We start from the raw sequence: 25,952 nt of genomic DNA, 5'->3' as shown, positions 1-25,952 counted from the left end.
GGGACTACAGGTGCGCGCCACCATGCCTAGCTAATTTTAAAAAAAATATTTTTGGGAGAGATGGGGGTTTACCATGTTGGCCAGGCTGGTCTTGAACTTCCGACCTCAAGAGATCTGCCCGCCTCGGCCTCCCAAAGTGCTGGGATTACAGGCATGAGCCACTGCGCCTAGCCTTTAGCTACTATCTTTGATCACATGTGATTAGCCACATGTGAGAGCTCTGATGCTCGCTGAATGTATAAAGAAGCATGGGCTCTGCTCCTCCCTGTGCTGAGCCAAGATGTTCCAGAGTAGAGAGGGAGGGGCTCCAGAATTGCGGCTCATAGCAAGTTTTCTTCCATACACATCCACCACCAGGGTGCCAGGTGGAACAACTTCGTCTGTTGGCAATTTCACACCCTAAATCAATCTTTCCTTGCAACTTCCCCCTGCCTCTGGTGTGAAACCAGCCCAGACCTCCATCTCTGCCATTATCAGTCTCCCCTTCAGAGCCCAATGCCCTTCCCAGAAATCTAGCCTCAGACATGTTTTTATATGTTTGACCCTCAGAGACAGCAGTCAGGGTTAGGATTCCATTTCTTTTTCGTTCAGGAGGCACCTCTGCCACTTTGTAATATCATCAATGCAAGCTTGACTTATTGGTGCCTGAAAACATCCAAGCCCCAAATACTTTACCTGGAACCTGGTCTAGGCGCTAACCCAAAGCCCTCCGACGTCATCCGTAAGCCTTCATCACTGAAAGGCACACAGACTTTCCAGTTGCAGGTGGAGGAAGTGCACCCTCCACTCTCCTCACGTTCCCCTAGAAGGGAAGGGCTTCTCTGCATCCTCACACACACACATGCTGCTGCTTATAATGGTGCCTCCACCTGGCAAGAAACATATTTCAGGCTCCCCACAGGCTGCTTATTGATGCAAAAGGGAAAAGTAGTAATTTACACCATGGGGAAATCAGTCAACGCCCTGGAGGGGAGGAATGATCAAAATCAACAACGCCAGTGAGGACATCAGTGTCTCCAGAAATTAGACTTTTTGAGACAGACGCAGGATGACTTTCGCAGTATTTCATTTTCTTGCCTCATCAGGAGGAAATGTCAGAGAAAAACGCAATGAAGAACATTTGTTCTCTCCTTAAAAGGCACAGGGAAACTTATTCTGCTGCCTTTCATTGAAAGATAAAGGAAGGCTGTGGGAATGTTTCTGATTAAAGGAGGCCGGAGAGACATGACAACTAGATCCAAATGCTGGGCCCTGGACTGGATCCCATCCGAGAGGAAATAAGAAAGGGCATTATTGGGTCAACTGTCATCATGGAAATACAGACTACCGTTGAATAAATTAAATAAATGTTAAATTTACTCAAGTGGATACATACTCAGTGGTTCTGTAAGAGAATATTCCTCTTTTCAGCAAAGATGCACTCAAGTATTCTAGGGTAAAAGTCACTATATAGGCATGTGCGTTTTAGAAAAGCAATTTTATCTGTTAACAGTAAGTGGATCTCAGTAAAGGGTGTGTGCTAGTCTTACTCTCAAAGCTTTTCTGAAAATTTGGAATTATTTTCAAATGAAAAGTCAAAACAACAACAACACTTCAATCTCATCTAGAAGAGTTTGGCCTCAGTAATAGAACCTGGGTTTAAATCTCATCTCTGGCTCTTTGATGAGCTACTTCACTCTCTGCAAGTCTTGATCTCCTCACCAATAAAATGGGCATAATCATAGTCGCTGTATCATAGCCTTGTTAGAAGACTGAAGCTTACAAATTAAAATTTACAAAGCATTGAGAACAGGATCTGGCACATAGTCAGCTTCATACAAATGTTTAACAAATATATTCCCACCATTCTGAACTTGAAAACAAAAGAAGCACACAAAAATTTTCCAAATCTAAGAATTTCCTCTTGGGATCTGCTGACTGACTAAAATAATGTTAAGTCAATGTTTTCATAGATTGAGCATGAAGCGTGTGTTAATTGTTGGGTGACCAAGCAGAATCAAGTACAGTTGATCAAGCTGGGTTGGAAATGTGGGCGAGCTGAAGCTACTGACGACATTTCACTTTTGCAAAAGCCGTGAGATATGTTAAATAGAGAATGAGTTAAACTGAGCACAGATAAAATAACTACTCAGTAATCTTCCAAACACATCTTTGGTATAATACTGAGCTTTCAGGAAATCCAGGGGGAAATATGATAATATCCTATATGGCCTAGCCTTGTTATAGGGTGCAAAATAATTAAACATCACAACTTATTACATACCAAACACGTGGTAAAGGAAAGGCAAAAACTGCCTATCTTTGGCCTCTACAATAATTTTTTCCTGGAGGAGAGCAGAGTTGGGACAACTAAGAGTCTCTTTAGAAAGCTCCCAAAGTCTCTGGCCACTTGGCCAGGAAAGCCCTCATGTCGGCAGGGCCTGTGTGAGCACTGTCTTCAGACCTCCCAGGGTCAGGTAGCTGCAGGCATCTTTGGGAAGCCACATGGTTAATCCCCCAGGTTCCAGGAAGATGACTACCTAAAGCATCCAGGTGGATGGCAGTTCAAGGTGACTGCATTGAAGAAGTGTGATGAACGTTCACAGAGGTTTCTACAAAGATTTACAAGTCATCCATCCCTCTAGCTATGCTAAGCTTTATCCTGATCAAGCTAATCCACCCATGACTTTGCACCTGGACCACCCTGTCTTGGCCTCTCATATCTCATAGAACTCCTCTTACTCTCTGACATGATATCACAGCCCTGCTCCTAAGACATAGCTTCACTGTTCTGTTGATAAAGTGATGAACTTTTTTATATTATTATTTTAAACAAGAAATGGATTTAAACAGCAAGACACTTGACTTGAAAGGAAAGCTACCTAGGATTCATTTGCTTTAGAGAAATTTGTCCCACCTTAAAAACTGATTGTCCTAAATGCAACAGCTATGTACAGAAAACGTCATAAGATTCTCCTTGATTTCACAATGATAACTGAAACATATTAGAATTCTCTAATCAAATAAGTGTGCAGAGGAGTCTGTTGTCATTGCTATTGTTTGTCAAACAATGAAAGTAAAAACCATAATGGGAAACAAAAATAAAAATGGAGCAAGCACACCCAGCACACCACTAATGCATTTTTGTTTTTTTTCTTCCAAGACAGAGTCTTGCTCTGTCGCCCAGGCTGGAGTGGTGCGATCTCGGCTCACTGAAACCTCTGCCTCCCGGGTTCGAGTGATTCTGCTGCCTCAGCCTCCTGAGAAGCTGGGATGACAAGAGCACGCCACCATACCTGGCTAGTTTTTGTATTTTTAGTAGAGACAGGGTTTCACCATGTTGGCCGGGCTGGTCTCAAACTCCTGACCTCAGGTGATCTGCCCACCTCGGCCACCAAAAGTGTTGGGATTACTGGCGTGAGCCACTGCACCCAGCCTAATGGGTTCTTTTATAAGAAGGCTTTTCTCTACCTCAGTTCCTTTTATTGTCATTCAACTATATCACTAGCCATTTAGTTAAAAAATAATAATAATAGCTTTATACAATAGATCTGGTCACATTATGCCAGTTACTTGATGTACAGTGAAGGGAGAGAACAAATGATGGGATAGAGAGAATTATGTGTACAAGTCAAGATGGGCTGGGCTCCAACTGTAATTTGCTAACTCAGAGTGTTATCGTGTCTGTGGGTTCTGGTGTAAGATAGTGCATCATGTGCTTTTTTTCTTTCTTTTTATTTTTTTTGAGATGGAATCTCACTCTGTCGCCCAGGCTGGAATACAGTGGTGTAGTCTCTGCTCACTGCCACCTCCGCCTACCAGGCTCAAGCGATTCTCCTGCCTCAGCTTTCCAAGTAGCTGGGATGACAGGTGCACTCCACTACACCTGGCTAAGTTTTGTATTTTTAGTAGAGATGGGATTTCACCATTTTGGCCAGGCTGGTCTCAAACTCCTGACCTCAAATGATCCACCTGCCTCGGCCTCCCAAAGTGCTGGGATTACAGGTGTGAGTTACCGTGCCCAGCCTATCATCCTTCATTTCCACCTGTGCAGGTGCATCTGTTTCATTGCTTATCCGCCCATCAAACTAGAATGTGATCAGCCTCGGTGACAAATCCTGGCCTTCACACTAGGTTTGTATTCAGTCACTAGTGCTCTGTGTCTCCTCTTCAACAGAATGATCCTGTCCTACCTCCTTCAAATGAATGTGATGTCATTTCCCGTTTTGACCCTCCTTGGGTTTTGCATCAGCTGTGGCGGGGGCTGAGGACTCCTTGGTTACCACACCACAAAATATATGCCAGGTCTGCACCCCACAAGCATGGGAGAAGCCAAGGAAGGTGCAGCAGGAAGAAGGGAGGAGGGAGTGATGCTTTTAAGTATTCAGCTACACACCAGTGTCTCTTTCTAAGGACCCATTTGAGAAATTAAAGCCAAGCTCTCCTGAATGGCTGTGTTGATTGCTGCAGGGCCCAAGCCTTGCTTCTGTGGCCCCTTCTGTTCTCCCTAAGGGAGCTTACCTAGTCCACCAGCCTGCTCCAAACTGCAGGCGTCTCTGTCTTCACAGTAGCCAAGGCCTTTCACCCGGCCTCCTTGTTGCCCTACTCGTCGGATACAATGCAAGTCCCACACAGCAGCCAGGAGAGCCTTTACAAACAAGAACCACATCCCACGCCTCACCTGCTCAACCCGGGCCAGTCCTCCTCTTTGCCCTTTGCCTCGCTGACCTCTGACCTCAGCTCAACCTCACCTCCCACATTCCAGCCACGGGAGCATCTTTTTGGTCTCTCAGATAAGTCAAAGCCATTCCACTCAAGACCTTTGCACCAGCCACCCTGCCGCCCTGCGGCTCCCCTCCCGGACACTCAGGAGCTCCCTTATCGTTACCCAGAGCCCAGCCACCTACACCTCCAAAGTCCCCTCCAGCCACCTCCCAGCACGCTGTGGTCTCCAGAGTCTCTCAGAATGCTCATCGCTTGCGTTTTTCTCTCTTTCTACTTCCACCTAAAATGTGATCTCATGAGAGAAGCCTTGCTCCACTGGCGTGTTCTCACAGTCAAAAAGTGCCTGGAATAGGATATCCGCTAACAAGCATTTATTGAATGAGTCTTACGAGCATGGTAGATTTAATTTCCATGTGTGATTTTCTCATTGCTATGATCCCTAGGACACCCAGAGTCAAAGGCAAGGCTCACTTCTCCTACTTGCACGAGACCTTACGATGTGCATTTGAGGGACCCATCACAGCTCTGGCCTGATGTTTCTCTCCTATGTTCCTCTTGTACCAATTTGTTCATCTTAAGAAATATTTATAAAAGGCTGAATGCATCATTGAACCTTTCTCAGCTCTTAATAAAACGTGGTGGTGTGCAAATACATTGGCAGCTGGCTTTTGCTAAATAGCACAAGATAGATTTCTGCAGGGAACAAGAGGAATCAGTCCTCGGTGTCATTCACCAACCACAAGTGGGGAGAGCAAACTCAGATGCCCTCCCTATTTGAGTCAGTGCTGCAGTGGCCCAGAAAACATCACGTCCTCTGCAGGAGGCAGGTGTGAATTCCCAGGTCACAGGTAAAGTCGGTCAACAGGTGACAGGAGAGCAGACACCAGGCTGAGCCAGCCTCAGGACCACAGCGAAGGCAAACAAGGCAAGAGGGAAGCAGACTATCCACTCAGAGGCATCCATAGGACATTTTTTAATTTTTTAAATTTTATTTATTTATTTATTTATTTATAATTTTATATTTTTTCTGAGATGGAGTCTCACTCTGTCTCCCAGGTCAGAGTGCAGTGGTACAATCTCTGGTCACTGCAGCCTCCACCTTCAGGTTCAAGTAATTCTCCTGCCTCAGCCTCCTAAGTAGCTGGGACTGCAGGTGCATGCCACCACGCCCAGCTAATTTTTGTATTTTTAATAGAGACAGGGTTTTGCCCTGTTGGCCAGGCTGGTCTTAAGCTCTTGACCTCAGTTGATCTACCTGCTTCGGCCTCCCAAAGTGCTGAGATTACAGGCATGAGCCACCGCACCCAGACCATTCATTTTAGTGATGGGTCTCCCTCTGTCGCCAGACTGGAGTGTAGTGGCACAATCAGAGCTCACTGCAGCCTCACTCCCAGGTTCAAAAGATCCTCTCGCCTCAGCCTCCTGAGTAGTTGTAAGTCAAGTAAAACTTCTTTATTTCTTATAGCATTTATTTCTTAAAATTTTTTTAAATTTTTAACTGTGGTAAAAATTTTTAAGTGTTCAGTTCAGTAGTGTTAACTGTGTTCACGTTGTTATGCCACAGACCTCCAGAACACTTTCATCTTGCAAAGTTGAAACTCTGAACCTGTTAGACAGTTCCCCACTCTCTGCTGCCCCAGCCCTTGGCAACCATCATTCCACATTCTGTCTTTATGAATTCTGAAGTCATACAGTATCTGTCTTTTTGTGACTAGCTTATCTATTGTAGCATAATGTCCTCAAGGTCCCTTCATGTTGTAGCATGGGTCAGAATTTCCTTCCTTCTTAAGACTGAATAATATTCCATTATATGTTTATACCATGTTTTGTTTATCTATTCCTACATTGGTGGACATCTCTTGACTATGGTTGAATGGGACACTTTGGCATCTAAGTATGTCCGGCTCTGATCTGAGGGACATCTGCCCAAGCCAGGGCATCAGTCAGCACCCACCTCTCTCATGAGCCAGGAAGAAATCCTACAGCCACATAGACTATGCCAGTCACAGTCTCCGTATTCAGTTAGAGCCAGACTGTTGAGCATGCTTTTGGTCAGCTTGCCTTGTTTTATGTATCTGTCTCAAGCCTTGTCCTCTTTTCCCACACCTTCCAGCATGCATAACCACTCTGCCTGCATTTTGCAGACAACCTCTGCTTGTGTGGTCTGGCCTAGCAAAAGGCACTACCATCCACCCAACTTATGAAGCCAGAAATGAAAATCATTCCATTCCTTCAGGCCCCATATCCAACCAACGGCCAAGAGTAATAGACGTGAGCCTCTAACATCACAGAATCTGCTCACTTTCATTATTCCCATGGCTGTTTCCTTACTGCCAGGTGCCATCATTGCAAGCTGGCAACTGCAAGGGCCTCCTAACGACCTCCCCGATTCCACATACCCTGCCCTTTCCCATCTGATCTCCACGCTGCTTCAGGGAGACCATCCCCCGATTCTGATATGATCCTGCCACCCCCTAAGGGCACCCCAATGCCCTCTCTTGGTGTGGCCTACAAGACCCTCCTTGAGTGAACCTCATCTCCTGCATCTCATCCTGTCCACATCTGCTTCAGTCTTGCATGAAACCCCTCTACACGCACAAGACCTGCCATACCTTCCTAAATCGTTCCTGCTGTTTCTCCTGCCTGGCACACATTTACCTTTGCTTCACCGGCCTGATTCTACTACATCATTCATGAAGCACCTCATGCTCTGCATCATTCCTGAGCCCAGGCCCTTTCCTCCCATACAGTCTCAATACTGGAGCACCTGTTTCACACTCCTCCTTCAGTTGTTGGAGGAATCATTTCTTTCCCCAGATTCCCACAATCAGTCTGCGTTCTTTGCACAAGTCCTCAGGGCAGAAGGTCATATTCCCATCCCCACTCCCCCACCACCTTCTTTTCTATGGTAAAGAGACATTTCATAGTGTAATAGTACATAAGCACTTTTCAAAAGCCCCATTGTTAAGCCTGAGTAGCATATAAACAAATGCACTTAAAAGGAATGTTTAAATTGTGAATTATAGGTACAAAAGCCACCATAAACAATTTAAACTAGTGAAGAATTGCCCTGCTGTGTGTCTCTGTTCTACGCAAGTATTCATGCACAAGGGCTGAGTCACAGATCAACAATGAAGAATGGGCATTCAGTTCCGTGGCAGAAACCATGAATGCTGAGGGCATAGACAGACATTCGTTTTATGTCCCCTGGTTTCAGCAGTTGATGAAAAATTAGGCTTTCTGTCTGAGGCTTTCTTTGTCTGAGCTCAAATTTCATTTTGAAAATTCCGAACAAGCTCTCTTCAATTAAAATGAATCATTTTCCCACATTATAAGAAATGTAAAACGTTTCTGAACAAAGTTGGTTGAGCTTGGGGAACTGGTTGGTCAAAAAAGAATGAAGGCTGTCAAATGATTTTAATAAGATTTTGGATGAGTGGAATGAGGTTTTTAAAGGAAAGATGTTCCTTGGAGGCGCATACCTTTTTTGTATTAGCAGTTTTGGGAAATTGGAATTTGGATAATCCTAGGCTTAAGCAGAAATAATAGAAAGAAAACATGGCCATCTGCTTTTCTTAATGTTTTCATGGAAAGACAACTTTTAAATTTACAAGACGAATTACAATCTTCTCTCCTGCAGATCCAACTTCATATTTTAATGTCAGTTATCTCAGATTGATTATTTCAATAGAACAACATAATACAGTGCCATATTTGGAATTTGGAAATAACATTTTCAGGTCTCTCAAGAAGGTGTCTGTCTTCATATTCATATTTTAAATTAAGACAGCACCCTTTGAAAAGCAACTGGAAATTTAGAAACTAAACCCAATTAATTTTCACTCAAAAGTAAGAAAAAACAACAAAAATAACCAAAACAAAGTAGAAATAATAGTAGAGATAAAAACAAAAGGAATTTAAAAACAAACAAAAAGTAATATTGATGAGTAAAACCAAGATTTTTGCTTTTAAAAGTCTAGCAGAAAAAGGAAAAAGATTAACCTTTTCTGATATTTCATGTAAATGATATCACACAATAGGTGGACTTTTGTGACACTCACCATGCTCACCCATATTGTAGCATATATAAGTACTTCAGTTCTTTTATTGCTTAGTAATATCCTATTGCATGGATATGCTACATTTTGTTTATTCATCAGTTGATAGACATTGGATTGTATCCACTTTTTGGCTATTGTGAGTAATGCTGTTATGAACATTCATGTACAAATTTTTGTGTGGACATGGTTTCATTTCTCTTGGGTAGATTCCTAAGAGTGGAATTGCTAGGTTACATGGTAAGTTATGTTTAAGGTTTTGAGGAACTGCCAAACTCGTTTCCAAAGGGACTGCACCTTTTGCATTCACACTGGCAACGTATGAAGTTCCAGTTTTCTCCACATCCTCACTAACACTGGTTACTGTCTGTCTTTTTTTTATTATAGCCATTCCAGCGGGTGTACAGTAGTATTTCCTTGGGGGTTTTAGTTGTACTTCTCTAATGACCAATGATGCTGAGCATGTTTTCATGTGCTCATTATGCATTCATTATCTCCTTTGGAAAAATGTCTATTCAAATCCTTTTCCCATTTTTTAGTTGGGTTATGTGTCTTTTATTATTGTAAGAATTCTTTAGATAGTCTGGATATGAGTCCCTTTTCAGATACGTGATTTGAGAACATTTTCTGTGGTTTTTTTTTCCACTTTCTTGATGGCATTCTTTGAAGCACAGAAGTTTTTAATGTTGACAAAGTCCAATTTATCAATCTTTTATCACTTGTGCTTTTGTTGCCATAACTAAGAAATCATTGCCTAATTCAAGATCATAAAGAGTTACTCCTGTGTTTTTTTCTGAGTTTAATGATTTTAGCTTTTATATGTAAACATATGATTCACTTTATTCTGTATGGTAGGATTTCAGGGTACAAATTGATTTTTTTGCATGTGGATATTCAGTTATTCAGTTCTTCCAGCATTTGTTGAAAAGACTATTCTTTTCCCATGAAATTGTCTTGGCTGCTTTGCCAAAAATCAATTGACCAAAAGCATATGAGCTTATTTTTGGATTCTCAATTATATTTTATCGGTCAATATGTCTATCCTTATAACAGTGAAAAACAGTCTTGATTTCTATAGTTTTGTAATAAGTTTTGAAATCAGGAAATATGAGTAACCAATTTTGTTCTTTTTAAAGATTAATTGGGCCACTCTGGTTTCCTTCCATGCACATATGAATTTTGATAGAAATTGTGTTGAAGCTGTAGATGAACTGGAATATTGCCATCCCAACAATATTGTCTTTCAATGTTAATATGGAGTATCTTTCCATTTATTTAAATCTTCTTTAATGTTTTTCAATACTATTTTGTAGTTTTCAGTGTACAAGTTTTGAGTTTTGTACTTCCTTTGTTAAATTTATTCCTAAGTATTTTATTCATTTTGATACTCATGTAAAGAGAATTGTTTTCTTAATTTCATTTTCAAACTATTTATTACTACTGTATAGAAATATAATTGATTTTTTATATTGATCTGTTGAACTTGTGTATTAGTTCTAATTGTTTTTTAGTAGATTCTTTGATCTTTTTAATATACAAGATCATGTCATTTGTGAATATAAATAATTTTACTTCTTACTTACCAATGTCAATCTTCCTTTCTTTCCTTTCTCTTCCTTCCTTCCTTCTTTCTCTCTTTCTTCCCCTTTTTTTTTTTTTTTTTTTGTTCTATGGTACAATGTGGAAATGGAAAGAGTGACATCCTTGTCCTATTCTGAACTTACTGGTTTTTAGATATTTGATATATTTCTATCAATCGCAGTCATTATTCTCTTTGTGACCTCAAATTCTCCCATTTTTTTGGACAGTGGGAGCTTCTTCTACTTAATTCCTATGGTCTTTTAATGTAATCACACCAGTCTTTGATTGCTTCCTCACTTTCTGGTGTAATAGTGTGCCCCCAAATCCAACTAGTGTTTTCCTGCCCCAGATCTAGGATCATTCAGTTTCCCAAAAACTCATTTCCTTTATGTTGGAAACAGTACTGAGAGACCACAATCTGGATATTAGAAGTGACCAGTGCTATGAGTAATTATTGCATCTAGATCCTATATTTGACAAGGCTAGGAAATAAGATGGTGGTGTTGTTATTTTATAAAAGGGAAAAGCCACAACTTCATAGTTATATTTTTAACTTAAATAAAAAAATTAAGTTTTACTTATTTTCTTTTATTTTATCTTTTGATCTCATTTCTTGTACACTGAAAACCTTGATTCCTTTTAAGAGTAATATAATTATTTGTCATATAACAGTCTCAAAGTAACAGTTTGAATATTCATATAACAGTTTCCAAGCAACAGTGACAATACTACTACTAACAGTTAGATACTGAATGCCATTTGAGAATTTTTGATAGTTATTCTCATCATTAGAATATATTATCTGAGATGTACAGTCAAATTACCATATCCTAAATTCACTGGCAATATCTTCCTCTTTATGACTCTTGCACCAACTTGATAGACAGGTTCATTTGTTTCCATCCATTTACCATTTTTATTGATTATTTTCACTCCCTTAAAGTTTAATTTTTGTATTTTAATTATGTTAAATATTTATAGGGTTTTATAAGAAGATATTTTCAAAGAGGTTCACTCCCATTCATGTCCCTTCTACCCTAATTCCTACCCTCCCCATAAGTAACTATTTTATTAGTTTTTATTTAACCATCAACTTTTTTCTTTTTGAAAAGTACTCCAGTACAACCTAGAATAGAAACAGCAAGAGTTGACATTCTTTAGTTATTTCCATTTTCAAGGTAAAACTTTCAGTATTTCACCATTATGTATAGTGTTATCTGAATCACTTTTGTAGTACTTTATCAGATTTTGAAAAATCTATTTTATTCCTGATTTGCTGAAAGTTTCTTTTTTTGCTTAAAATGTTTAATGAAAAATAGGTGTCAATTTTTAGCAAATGTATCTTCTGTATCTGAGATGATCATATGATTTTTTCCCTTTTTTTCCTTAATGTGGGGAATTACATGGATTGATTTTCAAATGTAAAACCAACCTTGCATTCTTATTTAAACCAAAGTTGGCTGTATCATCTTATCCTTTTTATATAACACTGTGTTCAATTTGCCAATATTTTGTCTAGAATTTTTGCATCCATGTCCATGAGAGAGACTGACTCAAGAATGCTCTTGTTTGCAATTTCCTTGACACACTGTGCTAGTTTCATAAAAAGAGTTTAGAAGTGTTTCCTCCTTGCCCATTCCATTAATGTGGTGAGCTAAACTGATTAGTTTTAAAGTATTAATCAAGCTTTTTATTGTAGCATATAGTGTTGTTTTGTTCTTCAAACTAGTTTGACAATCTTGATATTTTACTTGGGATATTTTATGTATTTATATGGGGGGTATTTTATATATTTATCTCAGTAATATAAATATATAAACTACTCAAGTAAAATATCAAGTAATGACTGATATATTTGGGTTCATTTATGCTTATTATTTGTTGTATATTTAGCTCATTTTATGTTTTTCCTTCCCTTCTTGCTTTCTTTTGAATTATTAATAGTCTCTCCCTTTATTATCTTTTCAATCATAAAATATTTTACTATATTTTAGTGCTTATGTTAGAGATTATAATATGAATCCTTGACTTACTACTGTTAAATACAAATGAGTACTTACACTTCCCCAAAATATGTTCATTCCTTAGGATACTTTTCTCTATTTGCCTCATGCTGTCTTTTGTTTTATGGCTGTCATATATTTCAATTCAACATTAATTTTAAACCACAATATCCAACATTATTGTTGGATAATGTTCTTTCCTCAGCACACTTTTCTCTATTTGCCCCATGCTGTCTTGTCTTATGGATGTTGTATATTTCAATTCAACATTAATTTTAAACCACAAAAGACATTATTATTGTTGGATAGCCAATAGTCACTTAGATTTACTGATATATTTACTTTTTCTATTGATCTTTATTCCTTCCTACATCTCTGGATTTCCATCTGGGACATTCCTTGTGCCTAAAGCACCCCTTTAAAAAAAGAAGTACTGACTTTTTGGCACACAATTCTATGAATTTTAATGCATGTATAAATTTGTATAAGCCCTACAACAATTGTGATGCAAAACACGAATAACTCCATTTAACATTTCTTCTAATAGAAGTTTATTGGTGGCATGGACTCATATTACTATTAGTTTTTGTTTTTCTGGAAATATCTTTATTTTGCTTTTATTTTGGAAGGATATTTTCACCAGATATAGAATTCTAGACTGGCTGTTGTCTCTCTTCAGCCTTTTAAAGGTGTCATTCCACCATTTAGTTTTCATCACTTCCATTGAGAAGTTAGTTATTAATCTTATCATTGCTTCCTTGAAGTAATGCATCTTTTTTCTCTACTTGCTTTTATGATTTTCTTGCCTTTAATTTTTATTAACTTGATTATAGTATGCCAAGGCGTTGTTTTTGTTGCCTTTATTTTGCTTTAGGTTCTTAGTAATTTTTTATTCTATGATTCAATTTTTTTTTTTTTTTTTTTTTTTTTTTGAGGCAGAGTCTTGCTCTGTCGCCCAGGCTGGAGTGCAGTGGCCGGAACTCAGCTCACTACAAGCTCCGCCTCCCGGGTTCCCGTCATTCTCCTGCCTCAGCCTCCGGAGTAGCAGGGACTACAGGCGTCCGCCACCTGGCCCGGCTAGTTTTTTGTATTTTTTAGTAGAGACGGGGTTTCACCGGGTTAGCCAGGATGGTCTCGATCTCCTGACCTCGTGATCCGCCCGTCTCGGCCTCCCAAAGTGCTGGGATTACAGGCTTGAGCCACCGCGCCCGGCGACTCAATATTTTTTACCCCTTTTGGAAAATTCTTGTTTATTATCTCTACTAATATTGCTTCTGCCACATTCTTTTCTTCCTCCCTCCTTGAACTCCAATTACACAGGTTAGAAAGTTTCATATGATAGACCATGTCTCAGATGTCTCCTATACACTTTTGTGTTTTCCATCCTTTTTTCTTTCTGTACTTCAGTTGAGATATTTTCTACTGACCTATCTCCAGCTCACCAGTCCTTTCTTTGGCTGTGACCAACTTGCTGTTAAACCACGTCTACTGAGTTCTCCTCCTTATTAACTGTATTTTTTTCTTAAGTGCTAGAATTTCTACTTGCTTTTTTAAAAATATAGATTCCAGATTAGCTGGTGGAGTCGACCCTGCAGAGGTCATGTTTAGGTAGCAAGGCAGGGTTTTAGTTCATAGTTTTCTTTTCTTTTTCTTTTGAGATGGAGTTTCACTCTTGTCACCCAGGCTGGAATGCAATGGTGTGATCTCGGCTCACTGCAGCCTCCGCCTCCTCAGTTCAAGCGATTCTCATTTCTCAGCCTCCTGAGTAGCAGGGATTACCAGCACCTGCCACCATGCCCAGCTAATTTTTGTATTTTTAGCAGAGATGGGGTTTTGCCATGTTGGCCAGGCTGGTCTTGAACTCCTGACCTCAAGTGATCCGCCAGCTTTGGCCTCCCAAAGTGCTGGGATTACAGGCGTGAGCCACAATGCCCTGCCCCTAGTTCATGATTTTCTAGCTACAGCGTAAAATACGAGTACATGGGTAAAATCCGGATCCAGAAGAAGAGGAAGTGGTCAAGATTCTTACAGGCCATTTGGACCTGTGGCTGCCCAGAGGCCATGATGAACAATCTCAACAAGAGGAGCTACCAGCTGAGAGTCAGGATATTGAAGCTGGATGAGAGAGAAGGAGCACCTGTAGCTGAAGGTGAGGAGGAAACTGAACTGGAAGGTGACTGCCAGGAAATGGGTCTGGGAAAGAGTGGGAGTGAGTATGGAGATGGCCTCAGTGTGAAAAGGAAGATTCTGCCTAACCTACAGTGTACTAGAATTCGAGAAGGTGGTGGTGGATGGGCAGCTGTGAGTTAAAAAGAAGACAAGCTGAGGTCACAAATGCTGTTGGTATATTGAAATTTTTACTAAATTCTCTCAATAAAGCTTTACAGTTCTCTCTAGAAAAAAATATACATTCCAGTTCTCTAGTAAAATTCTTCATTTTGTAATTTCTTTTCTTGATCACAATAATTACAATTAAAGTCTGCATCTGATAGCTACAACAATCTGGGACACATGTGAGTATATTTCACCATGTTTTTTCTCTTGACCCTCTTTCTTGAATCCTACTAATTTTGAATTGAATGCTGATCACAGGGCCTAGAGGCTCTGGATGGAGTTACCTTCCTCTGGAGAAGGGTTACCCCATGGTCTGACAGGCTGCTGGAGTAAGGTCAGTTTATCTCAATCCAATCAGGGACTAAGATGACGAAGGCTCGGTTGCAGTAAGGCTTGATTAGCCCTCATGCACTCCCTTTCCAATGGTCTCAACAGAAAGCCTAGCACATTTGCTAAATGCTACTTCCTTGAATCTCGTGAACCCGGGAGGCGAAGGTTGCAGTGAGCTGAGATGGCGCCACTGCACTCCTGCCCGGGCGATTGTGCGAGACTCCGTCTCAAAAAACAAAATAAAAATAATAAAATGCTACCTCCTTGTCAGTTCCCAAACTCTGGTTTTTTATCTCCATTACAACACAAGACTGCTAAAATTCCACCCTGCTTTCCAGTTGCTTTCCCCGGCTTGACTTTCACCCTACATGGCTAACACTACGCACTTCAGAGAAACCATCAGATGTCAGGGTCACTCCTTTGCACCTCCCTTCTTTCTGGAACCAAGACTTCCTGAACCTAGCTGATTTGGAAACCCCACACTCCATGTTTTATCACCTCAGACCTGTAAGACTGTGAGGACTCTGCTGCTTTTCCTGCCCTTCCAAGTCTCTACCAAGCCTCTCAACCTCTTTCTTCATGCCAAGAATTAGCAAATGCCAAGGGGAAAAATCAAGCTTTCAGAATGTTGGGCTCACTTCAGTGGGATTCTCTTCTCTCTGGTTTTGACCCTTCATCTCTGAGGTGTCTCAGTGACTCTCTGAAGACTTCAGACAGATCCCTTTTAATTGTATCTCTCTTTTTCTGTTGTTCTCAGTGGAAGCATCAGTTTTCTACTAACTATTCCATCATATCTGAAAATGGAAAGTGTCTTCTTGTTTCACTTTCTAGATATACTGTAGTTTTATTCAACCCATTCTCTGCTGAAAAACATTTAGGTTCTTTTGCAGCCTTTTGCTATAACAGATAAGGCCATAGAGTATAGCAGCACATGTCTGCGTATATCGCCATTGGATAGTTGAGATCAAATCCTGGAAGCATGATTGGTGGATCAAAGGGCACATGCATATGTAATTTGTATATACTGATTTGCCAGTTTCCCATCATAATATTTGTACCATTTTATGTCCTCGCCTGCAGTGTATGAAAGCCCTTTTTTTTTTTTTTTTTTACCACAGCTTCACCAAAAATTTTACATTGTCAGGGAATTTGGTCAATTTGACAGCTGAGACAGTATCTCAGTAGTTTTGACACGCATTTTGTTTACTGTGCATGAGGGCGATTAGCATGTTTTTCTGTGAACTCTCTAGTCATACTTTTGCCTTTTGTGTGTGTGTAGAAGAGAGTCCTTTTCATCTCAATTTTTAGGAAATCCTTATTATATTAAAGCATGTTAATATTTGGTAATAAAGGTTGCCAATTTTTTCCCAATTTGTAATTATGACTTTCCTTATGGTTTTTTTTTTTTTCAGTGTTGTTAAATTTATCAATCTCTTATCTCTAGTTTTTTTTAGTCACAGTTAGAAATCTCCACTCTTGGGTTATAAAAATAAAATACATGTTTTCTTCTAGTTCTTATATGGATTTTGTTGTTGTCATTTTTCATTTAGATTTCTTTTTTTTTTTGAGGTGGAGTCTCGCTCTGTCGCCCGGACTGGATTGCAGTGGCCGGATCTCAGCTCACTGCAAGCTCCGCCTCCCGGGTTTACGCCATTCTCCTGCCTCAGCCTCCCGAGTAGCTGGGACTACAGGCGCCCGCCACCTCGCCCGGCTAGTTTTTTTTTTTTTGTATTTTTAGTCGAGACGGGGTTTCACCGTGTTAGCCAGGATGGTCTCCGTCTCCTGACCTTGTGATCCGCCCGTCTCGGCCTCCCAAAGTGCTGGGATTACAGGCCTGAGCCACCGCGCCCGGCCCATTTAGATCTCTAACACATTTGTAAGTTATCCTGGAGTATATTTTAAGAAAAAGATACAATTATCTTTTTCTGTATAGCTATCCAGCTCCCCAAAAATTAATGTTTCCCCTCTGACTTCGCTTGCTTTGTCATAATGCTAAATTATCCTCATACATATATTTCTCTATATTCTACTCTGATCCACTGGTCTGTAAGTCTTTTCTTGAGCCAGTATCCCACTGCTTTAATTTAGAGGATTTAAAATGTTTTACTACATTCTAATAGGATTAGCCACACACTACGTTACTGTTCTTTCCAAGTATTTCTTGGTTATTCTCAGTTGTTTATTCTTTCATATAAACTTTTCAATCAACTTGTCTAGTTCCAGGAAAAAAGTATCTGAGATTTTTATTAAGGTTGCACTAAATTTAAAACTATAGGAAGTATCATCTTTATCACGTTGAATTTTTCCTTCAAAAATATAGTATGTTTTTCAATTTGTTCAAAATTTTTAAGTCCTTCAAGAATGTATTAGTTTTCCTATTGTTTTGCCTATCTTGTTTATGTGTAGGTATTTAAATTTTTGTTATTATACAGAGGGTGTTCTCTTCAAACTGTTTACTTTATATGAAAGCTATTGATTTCTGTATGCTTATTTTGTATGCTGCTACTTTATCTTATGGTTTTAGTACTTTTCCATTGATTCTTTTGGGTTTTCCAACTATACAGTTAAATTCTGAACAAAGACAGTTTGTCTCTTCCTTTCCAATTCTATGCTTCTAATTGTTTTCTCTTGTTTAATTGCATTAGCTAACATGTCAGTGCGATGTTCAACAATTGCAGAGATGGTGGACATCCTTGTCTTATTCCTGACTTTAGGAGAATGTTCCCTAAAGTGTTTGACATTTGAAGATTAAGTATGATGCTGGCTTTTGGAGTGCTATGCACACACACACATTTTACCATGTTGAAGTACGGCTGTGCTATTTTTTAAATTGCGTGCTAGACATTTGGTTTTGCAAAATTATTTGTAGAAATAATTTGAGGCTTACAATGACATATCTTGCTCCAGAGAGGATTCTTGTTGCTTATTCCGTAACCCCGAGGACACTATTAGCAATCTGGATTCGTCCTATTCTAATTTTAGAGTTTGAGATTTTCTAGGCCTGCAGATTCACCTGAAGAGAGGCTTTGAGCCTTGTAAACACTCATTTCGTTATCTTCACCCTTCCTTCTTGGGCCATCTCTTCAGGGCTCTACTCCCAAGGTGTAGGGTACCTCCCAAGACTTCTGCCCCTGGCAGGTTCCAGACCACAGCTTTTTCTCTCTGGCTCAAGGGGTTTTTTATACTGCAACTCTGTTCCAGTTGCCCTTTGAAGATCTGCAAATGTTCCCCAGGACAAAGAGAGCCTTAAATATGAGGCTCACTCTCCTGATTTGTGTGTTCTACCAGATCTCGCCTAGTAAATCCTCATGACCCTTTAGCTCTTCATGATTCTAAAACTTATCTATTGCATCTAGCTTTTACTAGTTATCATGAGCGAGAGCTGGTCTGAATTACCTAGTCCTCCATTGCCAAAAATCAAACTCCTATATGGAGACAACTTTTAAAACCGATAAAGAGAAAAAAGAAAGCAAACAGACTTCTTGAAATCATTTTTTTTCTTTTGTTTTGTTTTGTTTTTTTTTGAGACGGAGTCTCGCTCTGTCGCCCAGGCTGGAGCGCAGTGGCCGGATCTCAGCTCACTGCAAGCTCCGCCTCCCGGGTTTACGCCATTCTCCTGCCTCAGCCTCCCGAGTAGCTGGGACTACAAGCGCCCGCCACCTCGCCTGGCTAGTTTTTTGTTGTATTTTTTGGTAGAGACGGGGTTTCACCGTGTTAGCCAGGATGGCCTCGATCTCCTGACCTCGTGATCCGCCCGTCTCGGCCTCCCAAAGTGCTGGGATTACAGGCTTGAGCCACCAGAAATCATTTTTTAATATGTAAACAATTTCCAGATGTGTCTAAACTACCTTTAGAAACAGGTACTTCTCTAAAGACTGATGACAGCATGAAATTCATATGACTAAGAAAATAAAATTTACTTCCATAAGAGGTCCTCCAAAGTAGCATAACTTTAAAGCCACACCCTACATTTTACCGAATTTACATATTACCTAGGCTCTCCTTGGCCTACCTTCTGGCACAGGATAATGCTATTCTTTTTATTAAAAATTGAACTCTTTCCTTACCACACGTGAAGCTATCAATACCTGTGAAAAGAAGAGGTGGTGGGTGGAGGAAGAAAGAAAATGTGAAGCTATTCTTTGATTCTTATCTGTTACTATGTAAATTTTCGCATGGCAATCACTCTTCTCACAAACGCAGGCAAAATAAGTCAATAAACAAAAAAAAAAAAAAAAGAGGGAGAGAAGGAACCTACAACAAAAACAGCAGACCATAGTCTCCTACTGCAAACCATAGAGGAGTCGGATATAATGGCAGTTACTTTAATTGCAGTATTCATAAACCCAGCTAAAAAAGAAAGAATGGGAGGTCACCAGGAGCCACAAGAGAGAGAGAAATCAAATCCAGAGCAGTGAGAAGTAGACGCATCCCTGGTGCCTTGGGTACTTCTAGTGTTCTCACCTACAGAAGAAAATGCTTGGTGTCTTTTTTTATCATCCCAACAAATTCAATATGATGTAACATCCTTTGCCTAGACTATACACTTTCATGGGACTCTGTCCTCAGGTTTCTCAATCTAATTTCTTTCAGGCACAAAAGTTCACTCAAAGCCTTGCCTCATAGACTTAAACAATACTTTAAAAACTCAAATCAACCGCTTCCGTTCCACTTTAAAAAATCAACTGCTGGCCGGGCGAGGTGGCTCACGCCTGTAATCCCAGCACTTCGAGAGGCCGAGCTGGACAGATGCCTGAGGTCAGGAGTTCGAGACCAGCCTGGCCAACATGGCAAAACCTCGTCTCTGCTAAAATACAAAAATCTGCCAGGCCCAGTGGTGTGCACCTGTAGTCCCAGCTATTGGGAGGCTGAGGCATGAGAATCACTTGAACCCAGGAGGCGGAGGTTGTGGTGAAGCAACATGGTACCACTGCACTCCAGCCTGGGTGACAGAACGAAGACTGTCTCAAAAAAAAAAAAAGCAACTACCCCAAAGATTACACGCAGGAAGCTGGCTAAACCAATTGGAACAGGATCTGGCATTTAATGGGTTTGGCAGTACAAACTGCACCTGAAGGTGGCAACTGCAGGCCCTTGGGGGTGACAGCTACAGAGGGACTCATTTTACATAGGACCCAGAGGTGCTCTATACTTGGGTTTTCTTTTCTTTTTTTTTGTTTTTGACACGGAGTCTCGCTCTGTCCCCAGGCTGGAGTGCAGTGGCGCAATCTCGGCTCACTGCAAGCTCTGCCTCCCGGGTTCACGCCATTTTCCTGCCTCAGCCTTCCAAGTAGCTGGGACTACAGGCGCCTGCCACCACGGCCCCACTAATTTTTTGTATTTTTAGTAGAGACGGGGTTTCACGGTGTTAGCCAGGATGGTCTCGATCTCCTGACCTCGTGATCCGCCCGCCTCGGCCTCCCAAAGTGCTGGGATTACAGGCGTGAGCCACTGCGCCCAGCCCTATACTTGGGTTTTCAATGTTCAAAATATATATCCAATATTAGGGATCTTTTCCAGCAACACCACAGACTAAAGTAATGCAGACAGTCTTCCCTCCTACTGCAAACCATAGAGTTGGATATAATGGCAGTTACTTTCATTGCAGTATTCATAATCCAGCTAAAAAAGAAAGAACAGGAGTGACAGAAGCCAGAAGACAGAAATCAAACCCAGAGCAGTGAGAAGATGCATCCCTGGTGCCTTGTGGCTCACTATGACTGGCCCTGATAAAGGCCCTAGGACCTGGCGTATTAGCCCACATGGACAGATGTGACCTTCAAACTGCAGAAGGCAAAGAAATTGGACCAAGCCATCTCCGCTCCTTGTAGGATCTCCTCCTGGTTCGGTCAGCCTGCCTCCACTTCTGCCTCCACCGTGTCCATCAGGGTGACCCAGAAGTCCTACAAGGTGTCCACCTCTGGCCCCCGGGCCTTCAGCAGCCGCTCCTACACGAGTGGGCCCGGTGCCCGCATCAGCTCCTCGAGCTTCTCCCGAGTGGAAAGCAGCAGCTTTCGGGGTGGCCTGGGAGGCGGCTATGGTGGGGCCAGCGGCATGGGAGGCATCACCGCAGTCACGGTCAACCAGAGCCTGCTGAGCCCCCTTAACCTGGAGGTGGACCCCAACATCCAGGCCGTGCGCACCCAGGAGAAGGAGCAGATCAAGACCCTCAACAACAAGTTTGCCTCCTTCATAAACAAGGTACGGTTCCTGGAGCAGCAGAACAAGATGCTGGAGACCAAGTGGAGCCTCCTGCAGCAGCAGAAGACGGCTCGGAGCAACATGGACAACATGTTCGAGAGTTACATCAACAACCTTAGGCGGCAGCTGGAGACTCTGGGCCAGGAGAAGCTGAAGCTGGAGGCAGAGCTTGGCAACACGCAGGGGCTGGTGGAGGACTTCAAGAACAAGTATGAGGATGAGATCAATAAACGTACAGAGATGGAGAATGAATTTGTCCTCATCAAGAAGGATGTGGATGAAGCTTACATGAACAAGGTAGAGCTGGAGTCTCGCCTGGAAGGGCTGACTGATGAGATCAACTTCCTCAGGCAACTGTATGAAGAGGAGATCCGGGAGCTGCAGTCCCAGATCTCGGACACATCTGTGGTGCTGTCCATGGACAACAGCCGCTCCCTGGACATGGACAGCATCATCGCTGAGGTCAAGGCACAGTACAAGGAGATCGCCAACCGCAGCCGGGCTGAGGCTGAGAGCAGATCAAGTATGAGGAGCTGCAGAGCCTGGCTGGGAAGCACGGGGATGACCTGCGGCGCACCAAGACTGACATCTCCGAGATGAACGGGAACATCAGCTGGCTTCAGGCTGAGATTGAGGGCCTCAAAGGCCAGAGGGCTTCCCTGGAGGCCGCCATTGCAGATGCCGAGCAGCGTGGAGAGCTGGCCATTAAGGATGCCAACGCCAAGTTGTCCGAGCTGGAGGCGGCCCTGCAGCGGGCCAAGCAAGACATGGCGCGGCAGCTGCGTTAGTACCAGGAGCTGATGAACGTCAAGTTGGCCCTGGACATTGAGATCGCCACCTACAGGAAGCTGCTGGAGGGCCAGGAGAGCCGGCTGGAGCCCGGGATGCAGAACATGAGTATTCATACGAAGACCACCAGCGGCTATGCAAGTGGTCTGAGCTCGGCCTATGAGGGCCTCACAAGCCCCGGCCTCAGCTACAGCCTGGGCTCCACCTTTGGCTCTGGCGCGGGCTCCAGCTCCTTCAGCCGCATCAGCTCCTCCAGGGCCGTGGTTGTGAAGAAGATCGAGACACGCGATGGGAAGCTGGTGTCCGAGTCCTCTGACGTCCCCCCCAAGTGAACAGCTGCAGCACCCCCTCCCAGCCTGCCCCTCCTGTGCTGCCCCAGAGCCTGGGAGGGAGACCACTATGTAGGGTACCACTGGGAACAGGAGACCCACCTGAGGGCCCTCAGCCCACCCAGAGGGGAATTTATTACGCGGGGACCCCCCCTTGCCCATGCCTCCAGCTATAAAACAATTCAATTGCTTCTTTTTTTGGTCCAAAATAAAACCTCAGCTAGCTCTGCCAACCGTCAAAAAAACAAAACAAAACAAAAAAGAAAAGAAAAAAAGAAAAAGAAATTGGACCAAGCCCTGGCAGGAATCCCCGAGCCTTGTTTATGAAAGGTGAACTAGAAATGTCTGCACACTGGCCCAGGAAACAAAAGAAATGTGGCCATCTGTGCAGTGACTAGGATAAGGGGAAAATCATCCCGTCTAAAATAAACATTCCAGGCATCTGCCATATGTGAATGTGAAAGAATATAAACGCAGGACACTATCTTATATCATATAAAAATAAACCCAAAATACTTAAATATCAAAGAGATTAAAATCCTGCAAGAAAATCTATACAAGTATAAATTCACTAAGGGTGGCAGAGATTTTCTTAAGACTACAAAACAGGAGCTATTTAATAAATACCAATAGTATATTTGACTCTATAAAGACATTTGCCAGGCGCAGTGGCCCACGCCTGTAAGCCCGGCGCTTTGGGAAGCTGAAGCGGGTGGCCTGCTTGAGGCCAGGAGTTCAAGACCAGCCTGACCAACATGGTGAAACTCCATCTCTACTAAATATAAAGAAACTACCCAGGTATAGTGGTAGTTCCTGTAATCCCAGATACTTGGGAGGGCTGAGGCAGAAGAATCCCTTGAACCCAGGAGGCAGAGGTTGCAGTGAGCCGAGTGTGTGCCATTGCACTCCAGCCTGGGCAACAACAGCGAAACTATCTCAAAACAAAAACAAAAACCAAAAACAACGGAGAACAAAGAAATCAGGAAACACGTCGGTATAGCTCAAGAAGTCTCAGCCCTTAAATAGGCAACAATGAGTAATAATAATTCAGGTGAAAATATTCAACCCGAATCACAAGAAGCGTTGATAGGATGAAATATTTAATACCTCCTGAATTCCTGGTGTTGAGAAGCGAACATTGTCTCCAAATTTTCTTCAACAAACTTTGTTGAAAGAAAAGCAAGGGTGGGTAGGGGAAAAAAAGTGAAAAAAAAAAAAAAAAAAAAAAAGAAAAAAAAAAGTAAATAAAGAAAAAAGAAAGGCCCACCCATGACAATCAGGCTTTTCAGAAGCGGGCAACAGCAACCAACATGCTTACTTACGCAGGAAAGGGGTTTATTAGAATATTGGGCCAGGCCTGACAGTTCATGCCTGTGATACCCGCACTTTGGCAGGCTGAGGTAGCTGGATCACGAGACTAGGCGTTTCAGACCAGCCTGGGAAACATGGTGAAACCCCTCTCTACTAAAAATACAGAAACTACCTGCGCAGGGTGGCACGTGCTTGTTGTAGTCCTACCTACTCCGAAAAGCTGTATATAGAAGTATCATTCAAATGTGTGAGGCAGAGGTGGCAGTGAGCTGGAATCACCACTGCTCTCGGCACTAGAAGTGGCTTTGTCTCAAAATATATATATATATATATATATATATGTATCACAGAATCGGTAGGAATATAGCCAAGACAAGCACTAGCACTGCGTCCGTAATTGGGGGACTTTCAGGTTTTGCTGATTTCAAGAATAAAACCACACACCCTTGCAGTAAGTGTTACAGTTACTTCAATATGGTATATGTCTGGAACTTTCTTTAGTCTACACCGGATTCAAGAATAAACCTACAAACCTTCCGGTGTGACTACTACAGTGCTAAAATCCAACACGACTGCGGGTTTTTCCTCTTTCCCTCCTGGTGAGTTTGATAGATTTGCTAGCTTCCACAGTAAAACTTTCAACCTTTAAACCAGGAGTCTTACAGCTTTCAAAGACAGCACACCTCTCAGCGAATTAGTTGTCTCACTAACTTTAAGAATGATTCTTTGTTTTTCTCCACGAATGTTACAGCTGATAAAGCAAACCCAAACCTTCAAGACCGACCAGTGCCAAAACTTACATATAAAAGACACAAATTACCACTAACCTCACCAAGCCACCCAAATAAGTTGGTCTTAGCTACCCCTGGCGGCCTGCTTTTATTCTCTTATCTGGCCCCACCCACATCCTGCTGATTGGTCCATTTTACAGAGAGTTGATTGGTCCATTTTACAGGGAGGCGATTGGTCCATTTTACAGCGAGCTGATTGGTCCACTTTACAGGGAGCTGACTGGTCCATTTTACAGAGAGCTGATTGGTCCATTTTGATAGGGTGCTGATTGGTGCATTTACAATCCCTGAGCTAGACACAGAGTGCTGATTGGTGCATTTACAATCCTCTAGCTAGATATAAAAGTTCTCCAAGTCCCCACTACATTAACTAGACACAGAGTACTGATTGGTGCCTTTAGAAACTTTGAGTTAGACACAGAGTGCTGATTGGTACAAACCTCGAGCTAGACACAGAGTGCTGATTGGTGTATTTACAATGCTTTAGCTAGACATAAAGGTTCTCCAAGTCCCCCACCGACTCAGAAATGCAGCTAGTTTTGCCTAGTGGATACCCTAGCAGGGCCGTTGGCGTATCTGCCCGCCCGACCAGTGCGCGGCTCCTGTACTTCTCAGCCCTTGAGGGGTCGATGGGACTGCAGGCACCGGGGAGGAGGGGGCGGCGCCCGTAGAGGATGCTCGGGCTGCGAGGGAGCCCACCGCCGGTTGGGCAGGCTTGGGCATTGTGGGCTGCAGGTACCAGAGTCCTGCCCCACGGGGAGGCGGCTGAGGCCCAAGGAGAATTCGAGCGCGGTGTTGGGGGCTGTCGGTGCTTGAGGACTCGGCGCACCTGCCGCAGCTGCTGGCCCGTGTGCTAAACCGCTCACTGCCCTGGCCCAGCCGCGCTGGCCGCTCTGAGTGCTGTCCGGCAAGCCAGTGCCCGGCGGGAACTCGCGCTGACCCGTGAGCGCCGCTCGCGGCCCGAGTTCCCACCCGCACCTCTGCCTCCACACCTCCTCGCAAGCAGAGGGAGCGGGCTCTGGCCTCCGTCAGCTCAAAGAGGGGCTCTCACAGTGCGGTGCTGGGCTGAAGGGCTCCTCAAGCATCGCCGCAGTGGACGCCAAGGCCGAGGTGGCGCTGAAAGCCAGGGCTGCTAGCACCTTGTTACCTCTCAGTAGGACCAATACCACGGTCAGTGCGCGGAGCTGGCCTGTTGATGACAGGACAATCCTTGCCTCCTGCACTGCTCATGCCACGTCAGCATACACGTGACCCTAGAGCACCTCGGGGTGGGCAATTGCAGCTGCCACTGCAGATCCAGAGCAACGTTTCTGTCAGGCAGCCTCCTCCTGGGGCTATGAGCTTCTACTCTCTCAACCGTGGGTGGGAACATGGCTGTAGGGACGAGGTGATGTGCTTGCACCATCGCTGCAGTGCAGGGAGGGAAACCAAGGTCTGGAGTTTTATTTTTTTCTTTTTCTTTTTTTGTTTTTTGAGACAGAGTCTAGCTCTGTTGCCCAGGCTGGAGTGCAGTGGCGCGAT

The 25,952-nt window shown here is 42.8% G+C and overlaps 1 pseudogene across 1 annotated transcript; it reads left to right on the top strand.

Moving 5' to 3' along the window:
- The first annotated feature begins 20,822 nt into the window (after positions 1-20,822).
- On the top strand, positions 20,823-22,564 carry LOC117086725 (annotated as a pseudogene). Its single transcript, XR_004438547.1, has one exon. The product of XR_004438547.1 is annotated as a keratin, type II cytoskeletal 8-like (transcript).
- The last annotated feature ends 3,388 nt before the right edge of the window (positions 22,565-25,952 follow it).

Source organism: Trachypithecus francoisi, unplaced genomic scaffold (genome assembly GCF_009764315.1).
Source record: "Trachypithecus francoisi isolate TF-2019V2 unplaced genomic scaffold, Tfra_2.0 Lachesis_group10, whole genome shotgun sequence".
Classification (NCBI taxonomy): Eukaryota; Metazoa; Chordata; class Mammalia; order Primates; family Cercopithecidae; genus Trachypithecus; species Trachypithecus francoisi.
This window is presented reverse-complemented; position numbering and strand designations above follow the sequence as displayed.